This window comes from Urtica dioica, chromosome 2 (genome assembly GCF_054948205.1).
Source record: "Urtica dioica subsp. dioica isolate 48M chromosome 2, U.dioica_male_clone48M_v1_H2, whole genome shotgun sequence".
Classification (NCBI taxonomy): domain Eukaryota; kingdom Viridiplantae; phylum Streptophyta; class Magnoliopsida; order Rosales; family Urticaceae; genus Urtica; species Urtica dioica.
In genome coordinates this window covers 25,177,096-25,191,905 of record NC_142757.1, presented here as the reverse complement: position 1 = coordinate 25,191,905, position 14,810 = coordinate 25,177,096, and positions in this window count along the sequence as shown.

Genomic DNA, 14,810 nt, shown 5'->3' with positions numbered 1-14,810 from the left:
CAGGGATCACACTACGCGACGAGATTTTGTCGTAACGATCCTCCGCGGCCTTGCTAGTGAAGATACTTGTGTTATAATCTGCTTCAGGGGACGGTTGACGAGCTCGCTTACCTTTACTTTTACTATGACCTTTGGAAGAGCCCGGAGCCGTGGCGCCCACCGGATTTTTTGTTCGAACCATTTTTCACCTTCACAAAGCATAATCATAAGAAATTAAATCTCGACATCTACAATCAACATAACCATTTTAAATACTAACAATGTCACAACAATAAGAAATTCTATATCAATTCCAACTTCATTTAAACATAACAATATCAAATTCATAAACAAGTCCAATAATAAGAAATTCATAAACAATTCCAACAATTGAGAAATTCATAAACAATTCAATATCAACATTAATCAATATAACCATTTTAAATACTAACCGATGTCACAATATGTTAAACACTATCCGGATATTGCAATCTAACTCAAATTCATTCTAACACAAATTCATTCTAACACAAATTCTAACTCAAATTCATTCTAACACAAATTCTAACTCAAATTCATTCATAATATGTCAAACAAAAACCTAATTTTGTGTTCTAAACAAAGAAAATAAAATAAAAACCCTAATTTTGTGAATTAAGAAAATAAAACAACATGCAACTCGGGAAAATAATATGAAATCCATATTCAAAAACACGAAATCCATATCAACAACACGAAATTAAATCAAGAACCACCTTAAAAACTTAGAAAATCATACCTTACAATGTTAAAGAGAGAGAGAGAGGCGGCGAGAGAGAGAGAGAGGCGCGAGAGAGTGGGGCGGCAAGGACGTGTCAAGCGAGAATGGCGGCGAGGACAAGGCGACGGCGAGACTTCGGGGCGGCGAGGACGTGGCGAGGGAATTTGGAAGAAAAAATCAGCACAGAATCGGCCGAAATGGTTGTCTCGCGTTTGTATTTTGAGAAAAAAGAGAAAAAAAAACTGAAAATGGGCCTATATAAGGAAAACCTAAAAAATCTCGCCGCGGCGAGAAGGTCCTACAACGGATTTTATAAACGTTGTAGGATCACCTCGCCGCGGCGGGATTCCTTCATCGCCGCGGCGAGGCAGTTTCATAAAAACTGCTTGGCCACGGTAACCTTCTCGTCGCGGCGGAGGATATTTCTAGCCACATCGAGATAATGTCGCTGCGGCGAGATATGACTATCGCTGCGGCGAATGGATTCTACAACGCTTTCAATAAGCGTTGTAGAAAGAGTCGCCGCGGCGAGGTTGAAATCGTGCCGCGGTGAGGAGGTGTTTTTATGAGTGATTTTCAGGTTTAAGAGGTAAATTAGGTCTTGAGGAGGTTATTAGCACATCATATGACGATTCCGAACAATTTCAAGGAGATTCATACACATTTGGACAACTTGGAGCGAAGCAAGGAACACGACGTCCTCTTCTGCAGGATTCTGGAATTTTTAAATGATTATTTGGATGATCCACTTCTAGAACTGGATAGAGCTCTCTCTTAGCTTTCCAACGCATGTTTATTTGCAAAAATCGGACGTCGGAGCTAGGAGTTACGACCGTTTAAAAAACGCACTACTACAAATGTTGGATTATACAACCCATTTTCTACAACGCTTAACATAAGCGTTGTAGAAACTAGGGATTCTACAACGCTTAACATATGCGTTGTAGAAACTTGGTGTTTCTACAACGCTTATGGCTAAGCGTTGTAGAATCTGGGTGTTTCTACAACGCTTATGGATAAGCGTTGTAGAATCTGCTGGTTTCTACAATGCTTATAGCTAAGCGTTGTAGAAACTTAGTGATTCTACAACGCTTGTGTTAAGCGTTGTAGAAGTACCTAAATTTCATATTTCCCACAACGTTTACACTATCCATTGTAGAATCCTCGCCGCGGCACCACGTGATTTAGGCCGCGGCGAGTAGTGAGGGTAGTCATATGAGTAATTGTGTTGACTATCCCACTCTTCCATATAGTGGTACTCCGAGGATTGGTGTTGGAGCTCATGTTGTTGTAGCGGTGGGTCGTAGTATTGTTGATGATATTGCGGCGTTCCCCACACGTTGCATGATTGATTATACCACGCCTCCGTGTAGTGGTGCTCATTATCCGGCGTTTGGTACGTCAGCCAATTGTAATTCATCGTTAGTTTTCGTAATGGCCAATGAAATAAGAGAACAAATACACGTTAGACAAAAAAAAAAGTTCAAATAAAAACTTATGAATCGAATTGCAATTTAAAACTAATCCCCGGCAACGGCGCCAATAAATTGTTGCGAATTTTCTCGCACACGCAAGTGCACGTGGTCGCAATAGTAATAAATCGTAAGAACGAGTCGATCCCTCGAGGATTAACTAAATAAGGAATCCGATACTCACAAGCTAATATAGAACTAAATATAGTTGATTGGATTGTTGTCACAAAATTTAACTAACATGTCACAAAATTAAATAACTAGATGCACAAAAATTCTATTGGATAAAGGGCAGGACTATGGTTCACGGGTTCACAAAACAACTTGGATTCGCTGAATTAAGAAAAGAAACAAGCTATTGAGATTCACACTTTTCACTACTCATACTCACTTTAATCGAATTGATAGATCTCTCTCAAGCATCTAACAACCTAAACCGATACCGGAATATCATCTTTTGATCTCAACTCCTGACAAGCACGGCTAGCATTAAAAAACAAGAGTATTCTCACAAGTCTAGAACAACCTAGTTATATCTAGCCTAGGAATGAATTCTAGTAATCCACACAAAAGCACAACAACCTAATCTTTCTCAAGCATTAGATTTGAACATAAAACAAGCATGAGTTCATGACATTCATACAAGCATTAAGCACATTTATGGATTAAGTAAAAGTAATGAGAAAAACAACAACCTAACAATTCTAATATAATGAATCCTACATCGTAATGAACCCGCTACACCGTAGCCCTACATGAGATTAGTTCATATTGATGACTATGACAATAAACATACACAAAGATGAACACAAGAACAATGAAACAAAAGACATCATACTTGAATTAAAAAAAGTAAGAGATAGAGATAGAGAATAGAACATTGTTTTAAAGTCGTAGCAATGGTAGAACTCAGCAACTCAATCCTTGTCTTCAAATTTGAGCTACAAAGTATGAACAAAATGCTGGAAAATTTCAACAAAAAAAGAAAAACTAAAAGATGAAAAAGTGTTCTTGGTTGATTCCCTCAAAAATCTTTTCATGCATGACTTCTTCTGAAAGTATTTGTGTTTTTAAGGTTCAATGAGGTTATTTTTGGAGCCATATGGAACTTTCATTTTGATTCAATGGCCAAAATCCGCTCAGAAGCGCAACATTGGAAAATGCTGTTTTTGAGACCGCGCGGCGCGCTGTCCATTTTTCCGGCTTCGCGCGGTCCGTGCGTACGACTCTGGAGGCGAAAACGGCGAAATTTTCGTCCGCGCGCCGCGCGCTTCCTACCCGCTGCACACCATTTTTTAAACGGTCGTAACTCCTTGCTCCGACATCCGATTTTTGCAAATAAACATGCGTTGGAAAGCTAAGAGAGAGCTCTATCCAGTTATGGAAGTGGATCATCCAAATAATCGTTTAAAAATTCCAGAATCCTGCAGAAGAGGACGTCGTGTTCCTTGCTTCGCTCCAAGTTGTCCAAATGTGTATGAATCTCCTTGAAATTGTTCGGAATCGTCATATGATGCGCTAATAACCTCCTCAAGACCTAATTGACCTCTTAAACCTGAAAATCACTCACAAACACACAAAAGCTATAAAAACACTTGAGGACTCGTTAGTTTTTAGTCCGAGAAATAGGAGTTTTACGCGTAATAAACGCACCTATCAAGTAGTCCATCCGAGACCCCCCGTCTCATGTCTCGTCACCTCGCCGAGTACGTATCTCATGTTTATATTTTATGTGTTGGGCTTATCCGTCTCGCCGATCGGTCCGTCGAGGACACTGTCTCGTGGCTCGTGGTCTCGCCGAATGGTCCGTCAGAGACTCCCACATCTCATTGCTCGTCATCTTGCCGAGTACATCTCTCTAGTCTATTCCTTGGCATGTCGCCTCGTCGATTACGTCTCTCATGTCCGTCTTGTTGCTCGTCGCCTCACGGAGTGGTCTATCGGGGACTCGTCCATCTCGTGGCTGGTCGCCTCGCCAAGTACGTCTCTCTTGTCCGTCTCGTGGCTTGTCGCCTCGCTGTGTGGTCCGTCGGAGACTCGCCCATCTTGTGGCTCGTCACCTCATCAAGTACGTCACTCAAGTCTGTCTTATGGCTCATCGTCCATCTCGTGGCTCGTCGCCTTGCCGAGTGTTCCGTTAGAGACTCACTTCACCAAGTACGTCTCTCTTGTTTATATTTTATGTGTTGCGCTTATCTGTCCCGTAGAAGGGTCCCTCTCGCCGAGAGATCCGTCAGGGACACCGTCTCGTGGCTGGTCGCCTTGTCGAGTGGTCCATCGGAGACTCCGTCTCATGACTCATCGCCCCACCGAGTGGTCCATCATTCACTCCGTGTCGTGGCTCGTCACCTCGGCGAGTAGTCCATCGGAGATTCCGTTACGCCTCGTTGGCTTATCTATCTCGCTGAGGGGTCCGTCGGAGACACCATTACGACTCATGAGCTTATCCGTCTTGTCGAGGGATCCGTCGGGATGTCATCAAACCAAGCGGGTTTCTCCTGCTTTTTTCCACATATATAGTCTACATTTATATTTTTGTATGCTTTTGTTTTATCTACATGTACCTATACATATTTTCATTGTGCATATATATATTTTTCATAAATATATCTCCTATATATTCATATATTTACAGCTCCGTACGTATTTTTTATATTTATTTCGTGTATTTATGTGTTTCGTACTCATTATCTACATTGCCCTTATATGTGTATGTCCATATATGTATTTGTAAATATATATTATGTGTTTGTGTATGTATATGTTTATATTTCTTCTCTGTTTTTGTATGGCTATGCTCGTGCAGAGTCGAGGTCGACGACACGAGAGTCTCCGACGTTAGGAGACACCGTCAATGAGGTTAGTGGCAGTTAGTCTCCAGAGTTGGGAGTCGCCAACACGAGGATCGCCGACACGTAGAAGACGAGATGAGATTTGCCGATCTCGGACTCGTGGTGGCTCACCGGCACACGCTGCAGGGAGGCTCGCTGGCTTCGGAATCGCGGTGGCACGCCGGCCACGTACTTTACAGAAGCTCACTGTCCTCGGAATCATGGTGAATCTTTGGCGTAGACTTCGTGGTGGCTCGTCGATGCGAGGCTTGGCAGTGGTTCGCCAGACGGTAGTCAATGTGGCGCTGGTTTTCATAGCAGTTCATCGGCACGGGGCTTTGTAGTGGTTCGTCGGCACACGACTTCGCGTGGCTTGCCGTTCCGAGGCTAAATGGGGCTTGTTGGCCCGAGGCTTCACCATGGCTTGTGCGCACGAGGGCTTCGTGGGTCTCACCGAACCGGTCTTCGCGGTGGCTTTCCGGCCACGTCTTTGCAGTGCTCACCGGCACGGGTCTTCTCTTGGCTCGTCATTCCGGGGTTCGCGGGCTCATCGGTGTGGCCTTGCCGCGGTGCTTGGCAAGGGTGCTCGACAGCGTTTTGGGAAAGATGCTCGGTGGTGTGGCTCGGCAGTCCTCGTTGGGTTATTCTGTGAGTGGAGAAAAGAAGTCTTCTTCTCTTTTTTTCCATATTCTTCTTTTCCTCTTTTCTTTGGTGTGGCCGTTTGATCTCAGGAGAGAGAGAGAGAGAGAGAGAGAGAGATGTTAGATCCGAATATCACGAGTGAAATCCATCACCTAATTCCATGACCGAATCACGTTGAATAATTAAGAAAGCATAAAGTCAATAGCGGAAGCATACCTGATAAATCCATGACGGTTGGTCTTCTAGATCAACACGTATACCTTAGAGAGTCCTTTGTTTCTCTCTTGATTCTCTCTGACGACGAGATATCAGAAAGTGACAAAGACATTACGTGTGACCTAAGGACCAGCCGTATTTATAGGCAACCATTAGGTGAACCTAGCGGGATTCCTATTTCACCCCATCATAGAAATAGAAGCCATGGTAATCTACACATTAAAGGCCCACAACCTATTAGATACATTAAAGCCCAATATCCGTACACCAGATTAGATCACTTTTTATGGACCAGCTGTATTGACAATTCACAACACATTATTATTTAATATATAAGCCCAACATTGGATTAAGGATCCAACATGTTGGATTAAAGATCCAACAATCTCCCACTTGGGCTATATGTTTAACCTTATAATTATGTATTGCAAAAATAACCGAAGGAGCTCAACTTTACCGTCATAACCAAAATGTATCTCATAACCAATCCGGTCCATCAACCATATCAACATAGGATCAAAGCGGCATTCGCTACATCTATCGTAGTTATACCCATCAATGGTCACGTATATCGATACAACTAAACGACATGGTTCATGAAGTGGATGTGTAGTATGGAAATTTCATGTTATGTGACCTCAACATGCCTATTTCCATTTGGTCCTCCTTAAACCTTAGTGAGATCAAACTATATACTAGAAATACAGAGTCTAAATAAACCAAAACTTAATTTCTGCAGAAAACCTCAATAATCATAAATAAAACCAAACATGTCTATAACATAAAAGCACTAAAAGATAGCAAATAGCAAACTCCCACTAGAACTAAATCTCCTTAGCTGAAATAACTCCCATATGAGCAGTGTGCTCGTGAAACACTTTGGGTGGTAGTCCCTTAGTAAGCGGATCCGCAATCATGGAGTTTGTTCCGATGTGCTCGATAGACAATTGTCTACACTGAATTCTTTCGTTCACAACTAAGAACTTGATGTCGATGTGCTTCGACTTCGTAGAGCTCTTGTTGTTGTTGGAATATAGTACGGCAGATTTAATGTAACAAAATAACCGGAGTGGTCTTTCAATACCATCTACTATGCGCAGCCCGGTGACAAAAGTTTGCAACCATATCCCCTGATTGGACGCCTCATAACAAGCTACAAATTATGCTGCCATTGTGGAAGATGCTATAAGAGACTGTTTAGCACTCTTCCAGGACATAGCACCTCCATCCAACAAGTAAATATAGCTTGATGTAGATTTCATACTGTCTTGGCATCCAGCAAAATTAGAGTCAGTATACCCAACGATCTCGAGCTGATCTGACCTCAGATATGTGAGCATGTAGTCTTTTAATCTTTGTCAGTATCGCAGGACCCGTTTAGCTGCTTTCCAATGGTCCATACCTGGGTTGCTTAAGTATCTGCCCAACATTCCTATAATGTACGCAATGTCTAGACGCATACAAACTTGAGCATACATCAGACTTCCTACAGCCGAAGCATAGGGAATCTTTTGCATTTAATTTTCTTCATAGTCATTCTTGGGGCACTGATTGAGACTGAATTTGTGGCCTTTAGCCACAGGGGTATCACCTGGTTTACATTCCTGCATGCCATATCTTTTTTGAACCTTTTTTATATAGCTCTTTTGTGATAATCCTAGAATCCCCCAAGAGCGATCTCGAAATATCTGGATTCCTAATACAAAAGAGGCGTCACCAAGATCTTTCATCTCAAAATTCTTAGCTAGAAATCTCTTGGTTTCGTGCAATAAGCCTATATCGTTGCTGGCAAGAAAATTGTCATCAACATATAAAACCAAAAAATACACTTACTCCCACAGAACTTATGGTATTTACATTCATCCACCAAGTTCATTTCAAAACCGAACGAAATAATCACTTGGGGAAATTTGAAATACCATTGTCGAGATGCTTGTTTGAGTCCATAGATGGATTTCTTGAGTTTGCATACCAAATAATTTGCGTCTTTGAATACATAATTTTCTGGTTGCGCCATAAAGATCGTTTCCTCGATGTCACCATTGAGAACGCAGTCTTCAAATCCCTGATGTAACTCAAGATCATAATGCGCCACTAATGCCATTATAATTCTAAAAGAGTCTTTCGTGGAAACCGGGAAAGTCTCTTTATAGTCGATGCCTTCTTTTTGTGTGAAACATTTTGCAACAAGACGAGCTCTGTACCTTTCCACATCACCTTTCGAATCCCTTTTGGTCTTAAATATCCATTTGCAACCAATGAGTTTCGCACCTTCTGGTAATGGTACAAGGTCCTAAACGTCATTATCCTTCATAGATTTTGTCTCTTCTTTCATGGCATCGATCCACATTTGAGAATCATAATTTTTCATGGCTTGAAGGAAGTTGATAGGATCATCTTTGTTCACTCCAATATCATCCTCATGCTCTTGAAGAAATACAACATATTCATCTGGTATTGCACTTCTTCTTTCACTGATGGATCTTCTTAATGGCATATGTTCTTGAGGTGGTAGAGTTTGTTCTTCTGGAACAATTTGTTGAGCAAAGGGTTTCCTAATATTGTCTTGAATTGGGTCTTGAACAATGTCAGGAGTTAAGTCCTGATCATTGTCAATACCACATATGGGAATATTAACATATTCCTCTTCCAAGATAAATTTTCTTACTGTATCTCCCTCTGCAAACTCGACATCCTCAAATAATTGAGCATTTCCTGTCTCGAAAATTGACCTAATTGTGGGATCATAAAACTTGTACCCCCGGGATCTCACAGAGTATCCAACAAAATAGCAGCTTACAGTCCTTGAGTACAGTTTCTAGGCTTATAAGGTCTTGCCTCAACTGGACATCCCCAAACGTGCATATGTTTTAGACTAGGCTTCTTGCCCGTCCAAAGTTCGTAAGGGGTTTTGCTCGCTTCCTTAGTTGGAACCCTGTTAAGGATATATGCTGCAGTCTTTAGTGCTTCTCCCCAGAGCGATTCAGTTAAAGTAGAATGACAAATCATACTTCTTACCATGTCTTTAAGCGTTCTGTTTTGTCTTTCAGTAACACCGTTCATAGTACTGTGGGACGATACCGCATTCCTCTAGGAATTTAGCAAACAGTCCTAGACGTTGTTCACCTGAACCGTCATATCTACCGTAGTAATCACCACCACGATCAGATCTGACGCTTTTAATTCTTTTGCTGAGTTGTTTTTCAACTTCAGCTTTGAACTTCTTGAATACGTCTAGTGACTGTGACTTTTCATGAATAAGATATACGTAGCCATATCTTGAAAAATCGTCTATGAATGTTATTAAATATTGTGACCATTCCAAGCGGATGTTGAAAAAGGTCCACAACTGTCTATATGAATAAGTTCGAAGACGTCCGAAGTCATGTTGGCTTCAAATCTCCTTTTATTGGTTTGTTTTCCCTTTATGCAATTTACACAGATATTGAAGTCCGTGAAATCCAAGGGATCTAGAATTTCGCATGACATAAGTCTCTCTATTCTCCTTTGAGAGATGTGACCTAATCGTTTGTGACATAACGCGGCTGAATTCGCGCTAGTTAATTTTCTCTTTACACCTCGAGTACTTAAATGTAAGGATTCATTAAATGAAGCATTTATCTCAATGGAATATAGATTATCATATCCCGATAAAGAGCCGGAACCAACCATATTTGAATTGTGAAACAAACTAAATTTTCCATTCTCAAATGAACTAGAATAACCACATTTGTCCAAACAAGAAACAGAAATCAAATTCCGTCTAAAAGACGGTACCACAAAAGTTTCATCAAGATCCAATAAAATCCAGTCTTCAACAATAATCTAAATTTTCCAATTGCTTCAACTTCAACTTTCTTGCCATCACCCACATAGATGTATCTTTCTGCATGATTTAGTTTTCGAAAATGGAGGCAACCCTGCATAGACACACTGATGTGAGTGGTCGCACCAGAATCCATCCACTAGGTGTCCTTAGGTACCGAAGTTAAATTAACCTTAGAACAAACCAAATTAATAAGCATACGTTTCTTAGCACGCCAAGCGTGACAATAAGCACAATGCTTCTTTACATGCCCTTCATCTCGACAGAAGAAACAACCAGTCTCCTAAGGGTTATCTGGTTGCTTTTGATATTTCTTCTAAGGTGTTGTATTCGCAGCTTCCTTATCCCTCTTTCTTTTCATTCCCTTGTCCCCGCTCTTAGAGGTTGAGGCTAGGTGAGCACTTTCTGTCTTATCTTGCCGCAACCTTTCCTCTTCCTGAACACAGTATGAGATGAGCTCTTTAAGATACCAAGTCTCTTTCTGACAATTGTAGCTCACCTTAAACTGGTTAAACTGTGTTAGAAGAGATATAAGAACTAGATGCACTAGCAAGTCCTCAGAGAGTTCAAGCTTAAGTGCTTTTAGCTTTCAAGCAAGATGAGACATCTGTAGTATGTACTCCCTGATATTGCCTTTACTCTTATACTTCATTGAAATCAGACTTGTCAAGAGTGTACCAATTTCAGACTTTTTGTTCTTGACAAACCTTTTCTCAAAATCAGCAAGGAATTCCATAGCCGTAGTAATAGAATCAGACATAGTTCCCCTGAATGCTTCTGGAATGGCTATCTTCATGATCATCATGCACATGCGATTCGATCTCTCCCACTTTTCCATCTCCATCTTGTCATAAGAGGTACTCTTGCCCGTAAGTGATGGAGGAGCTTCATTACGTATCGCCAGGTCAAGATCCATGACCCCGAGAACAATCAGCAAGTTCTCCTTCCATGACTTGAACTTGGAGTCATTCAGCAAAGGAATTGAATTGATGTTGGCAGAAATATTTCCAGGAATCGTAACTGATACAAAGAACAATAAACAAATAAAACATGCTTAGAGAAAAATCGTAAATCGAAATTCAAATTCAAATATGGTAAATCCCATCTCAAGATACTGTGCACTCCATCAATATTATGTCTTTGGACAAAAAATAGTGACTTGAAAGTGATATCTTGATGCACTAATCAAATACTGATAATAATGAACATATCAAATAATAAATCTTCCTTTGGACCAATCTATTATTCACATGTAAAACTGAAGAATCATCACGTACTTATTAGCGCAAACATACATGCAATCAAGTTAAACATTTACTTTCATTTGGGCCGATAAATATTCACAAAAATTGCACACACACAAACTTTTTATATTTTAAAATAAATAAATTTTCACAAGAGAGGCCACTTTGGTGACATGTTGCTTCAATTAATATATTCTAAAATATATACATACTAAATTATACCAATATTTGTATTTTTTGTTTTTTTTGTTTTTATATATGTGGGCTAAACCCACAACTTAAATATGAAAGTCATTAGGGCAAGCAGTCTTCTAAGACTTGATGCCCACAATCAATATGAACACCAAATAAATAAAAGGAATTCTCATGACACCAAATGAATTAGACTATGTATATATATGCGCTGATCATGATCAAACACTGATGAATATAACACAACCAGATTTATTAAGCAAATATAAATTCATAAACGTGTACATACATAAACGTGTACAAGAGAAAGCAATTATAATATCACTTTCTTTTAAATCCAAAAATAATATTAATCGTGATGAAAAAAGTATGATTTTTCTGGAAACATAACCGCATAGAACTTCATAAATAAGATGATATATACATCCTTATTGATAAAAAAAAAAAAAAAAACAAAAAAACAAAAAAACAAAAAGCCAACCCGAACACCATATGGGGGCTGATAAAAAAATTAAAATAAAAAATTTCTAATTACCCATAACACAAAGCTATAACATGATCAATATCGGAAACCAAAGCCAGATGGATGTATATATAAATGCATCATCCAAACAGAACATAATTAACACACATACGCGTGTTATATGATATAATCAATCGGAAATATATATATTCAGATCCAAACGCATATATGCCCATAAAAATAAACAAAACTAAGGCCAAATTACTCAAATATTCAAACATGATTGGATCTGAACCAATTGTTAGATCCGAATATCACGGGTGAAATCAATCATCTAATTTCATGACCAAATCATGTTGAATAATTAAGAAAGCATAAAAACAATAGCGGAAGCGTACCTGATGAATCCATGACGGTTGATATTCTAGATCAACACGTATACCTTAGAGAATCCTTTGTTTCTCTCTTGCTTCACTCTGACGATGAGATATCAGAAAGTGACAAAAACATTATGTGTGACCTAGGGATAAGCCGTATTTATAGGCGACCATTAGATTAACCTAACGGGCTTCCTATTTCACCCATCATAAAAATAGAAGTCATAATAATCTACACATTAAAGGCCCACAACCTATTAGATACATTAAAGCCGAATATCCGTACACCAAATTAGATCACTTTTAACGGGTCATCTTTATTGACAGTTCACAACACATTATTATTTAACATATAAGCTCAACGTTGGATTAAGGATCCAACAAGAGAGCCCAATAATGCATCATTTTCTTTATATATGCTTGTATGTGTTAGAGATTAGGTTAGATTTTTGTTGTTTTCTTTGGCCCATAAAGCTCATTTATTTTATTTTTTGGACTGGTGAAAATCTGATCCAACAGTCACTACTGCTGTTATTAGTCATTACGGGGCAATGCAGCTTACAGCCTAGTAGGCTAAGGAAGTTAGGAGATATGATTTATAGATAAATGGAACCTCATTTTGCGTTCTTCTCCAAAGTGTGAAATATTGTATGCCGGAATTTCAAGAAATAAATTATATCTATCAAGCACATTTGTAGAAATAATTATAAAATTTTAATCTCACAGTTGAAAACCTAATTTTACTAACCATGATGGAAGTGGTTATGAATCAATGATTATCCTCCACATATACTCTCAAAGTCCCAATAAAAAGTTTTCATGAATATTAAACAATGACGAGTGAAGAATCATTACCATAAACTCAAAGTATGTTTCTACGTATTTTAGTGTGCTGGTCAAACTGAACATTGATGACTTTTTAAATTTTCGAGCAATCTGAAAACGAATATGAACTAGGCTAGTAAGAGCATCTTCATTGGGTTGAAACTTTAGTTGCATGATGATGACAAGAATGACACTTAATATAGTCTCCTCATTAGAGTCAACAAGAAAAGAGAAAGTTGGGCACAATTTCTTTTTTTGGCACCATGCCAACTCTAATTGAAAATTATTATTTTATTATTTTTTAATAAAAAAAATATAACCAATATGGTCCCAACTCTCAAGTGAATATAAAGTGAAAAATAAAATAATATTATAATTGGCACTTTTAAAAATTGTTACTATTAGGGCAACTCTAATCCTAACACTAAATTTTGTGTTGAAATCACATTATTTTTTTGTATTTTTAGCACCAAATTTTTTTCAATTCCAATCAGAATACTAAATTTCACAGTAAAATACTATTCTTCATTACTATATTATTAAAATCAATAAAATAGTAAAATAAACTTGGTTTGGTAGTGGACTTGGTAACCAATTAAAGCTAAAATAATATAAAACTCTTTTTTTTTTTTTTTTTACTTTTGCCGTGTGATACAGTAACACACCAAATTTGGTGTGATATTATACACACACTAAAATACATTGTTGTATTTGTAGTGTAGTTGGAGAAGATTTTGGACTATATTTGATGATATTGTGTGGTAGGAGTTGGTCTTACAGTGTTTTTTTAGTAAGTTTTCAAATAAATGATGTAGAAGAATGTTATAATTGAATATTATTATAATAATGATGTGACAAAAATTGACTAATCTTAGTATTGGAGATGCTCTAAAGTAAGAGAGAAGGGATGTGAGAGCACAAGTTAGCCAAAAAGAAACAAAATAATTAACTCATTTCTAATTGCCTTAAATGCAAAATACTCAAACTAACTTGAGATTTTGCTAGCGTTACTTTATCCTTACTTTTAGGATCTCACCAAAACCATCTTGGCGTGATTATACTCATTTTATGTCTTCAATCTTCTCTCTATCTCTCAAATCCTCTCTACTTAAGTGGATTTCGTGGAATCATGGGTAAGATTAATTACTTAGTCATTTTAAATAACTTTTGATTGAATACGATAGAATGTTGGGATAAATACCGATCAGATCTGAACTACATAGCCAAAAATCTAGGTTATAACTATTTTGTAAGATGATATATGATATGATAGGATGAAATTTAACTTTTTTGTACGATGAAATTTTAACAAAATTCTTAATGTGTACGATGCATTGCTATACGATGTTGTGTGATGATGTACGATGTTGTATGATGTTGTACGACACGGTATGATGTTGTACGATACATATGCTAATTTTGCATAGTTTGGCTGTTATTTTTTTTTTTAGTTTTTATCTTGGTTAACGACATTTCGGAGAAGGAAGAACACTTATGGATGTTCACCAATGTAGTAACGCATGCTTTCGTAGTTTCAAAAGAGATAAAATTACACAGAGTTAGTGGATTTGATATACCAGAAGATCGATGTAGACATATTCGCGTTCGACTTAAAACTCGAAGTCCCATACGCAATGGGTACGATCCGATGGCTCCTGTTGTTTTGAAGGATGCGCATGGAGGAGTATGTAAAGGGAAAGATGTGGTAGCTGGAGAGGTGTCTCGTAATGAAACGAAGAAGAGACGGAATACTCTTACTATCGAGGACCGACAAAATGATCCTATAATCGAAAACGAACACGATGGCTGTGATGATGACTTGTATAACGCGTACATGGATGCCGAAGATGAAGTGTACATGCGTGATAGAGATGATTACCGCTACAGTGACGAATGTGATGAGCACAATAGTGACGAAGGTGATGAACACAATAGTGGCAAAGATGATGAACACAATAGTGATGGAGATGATGGAGATAACAA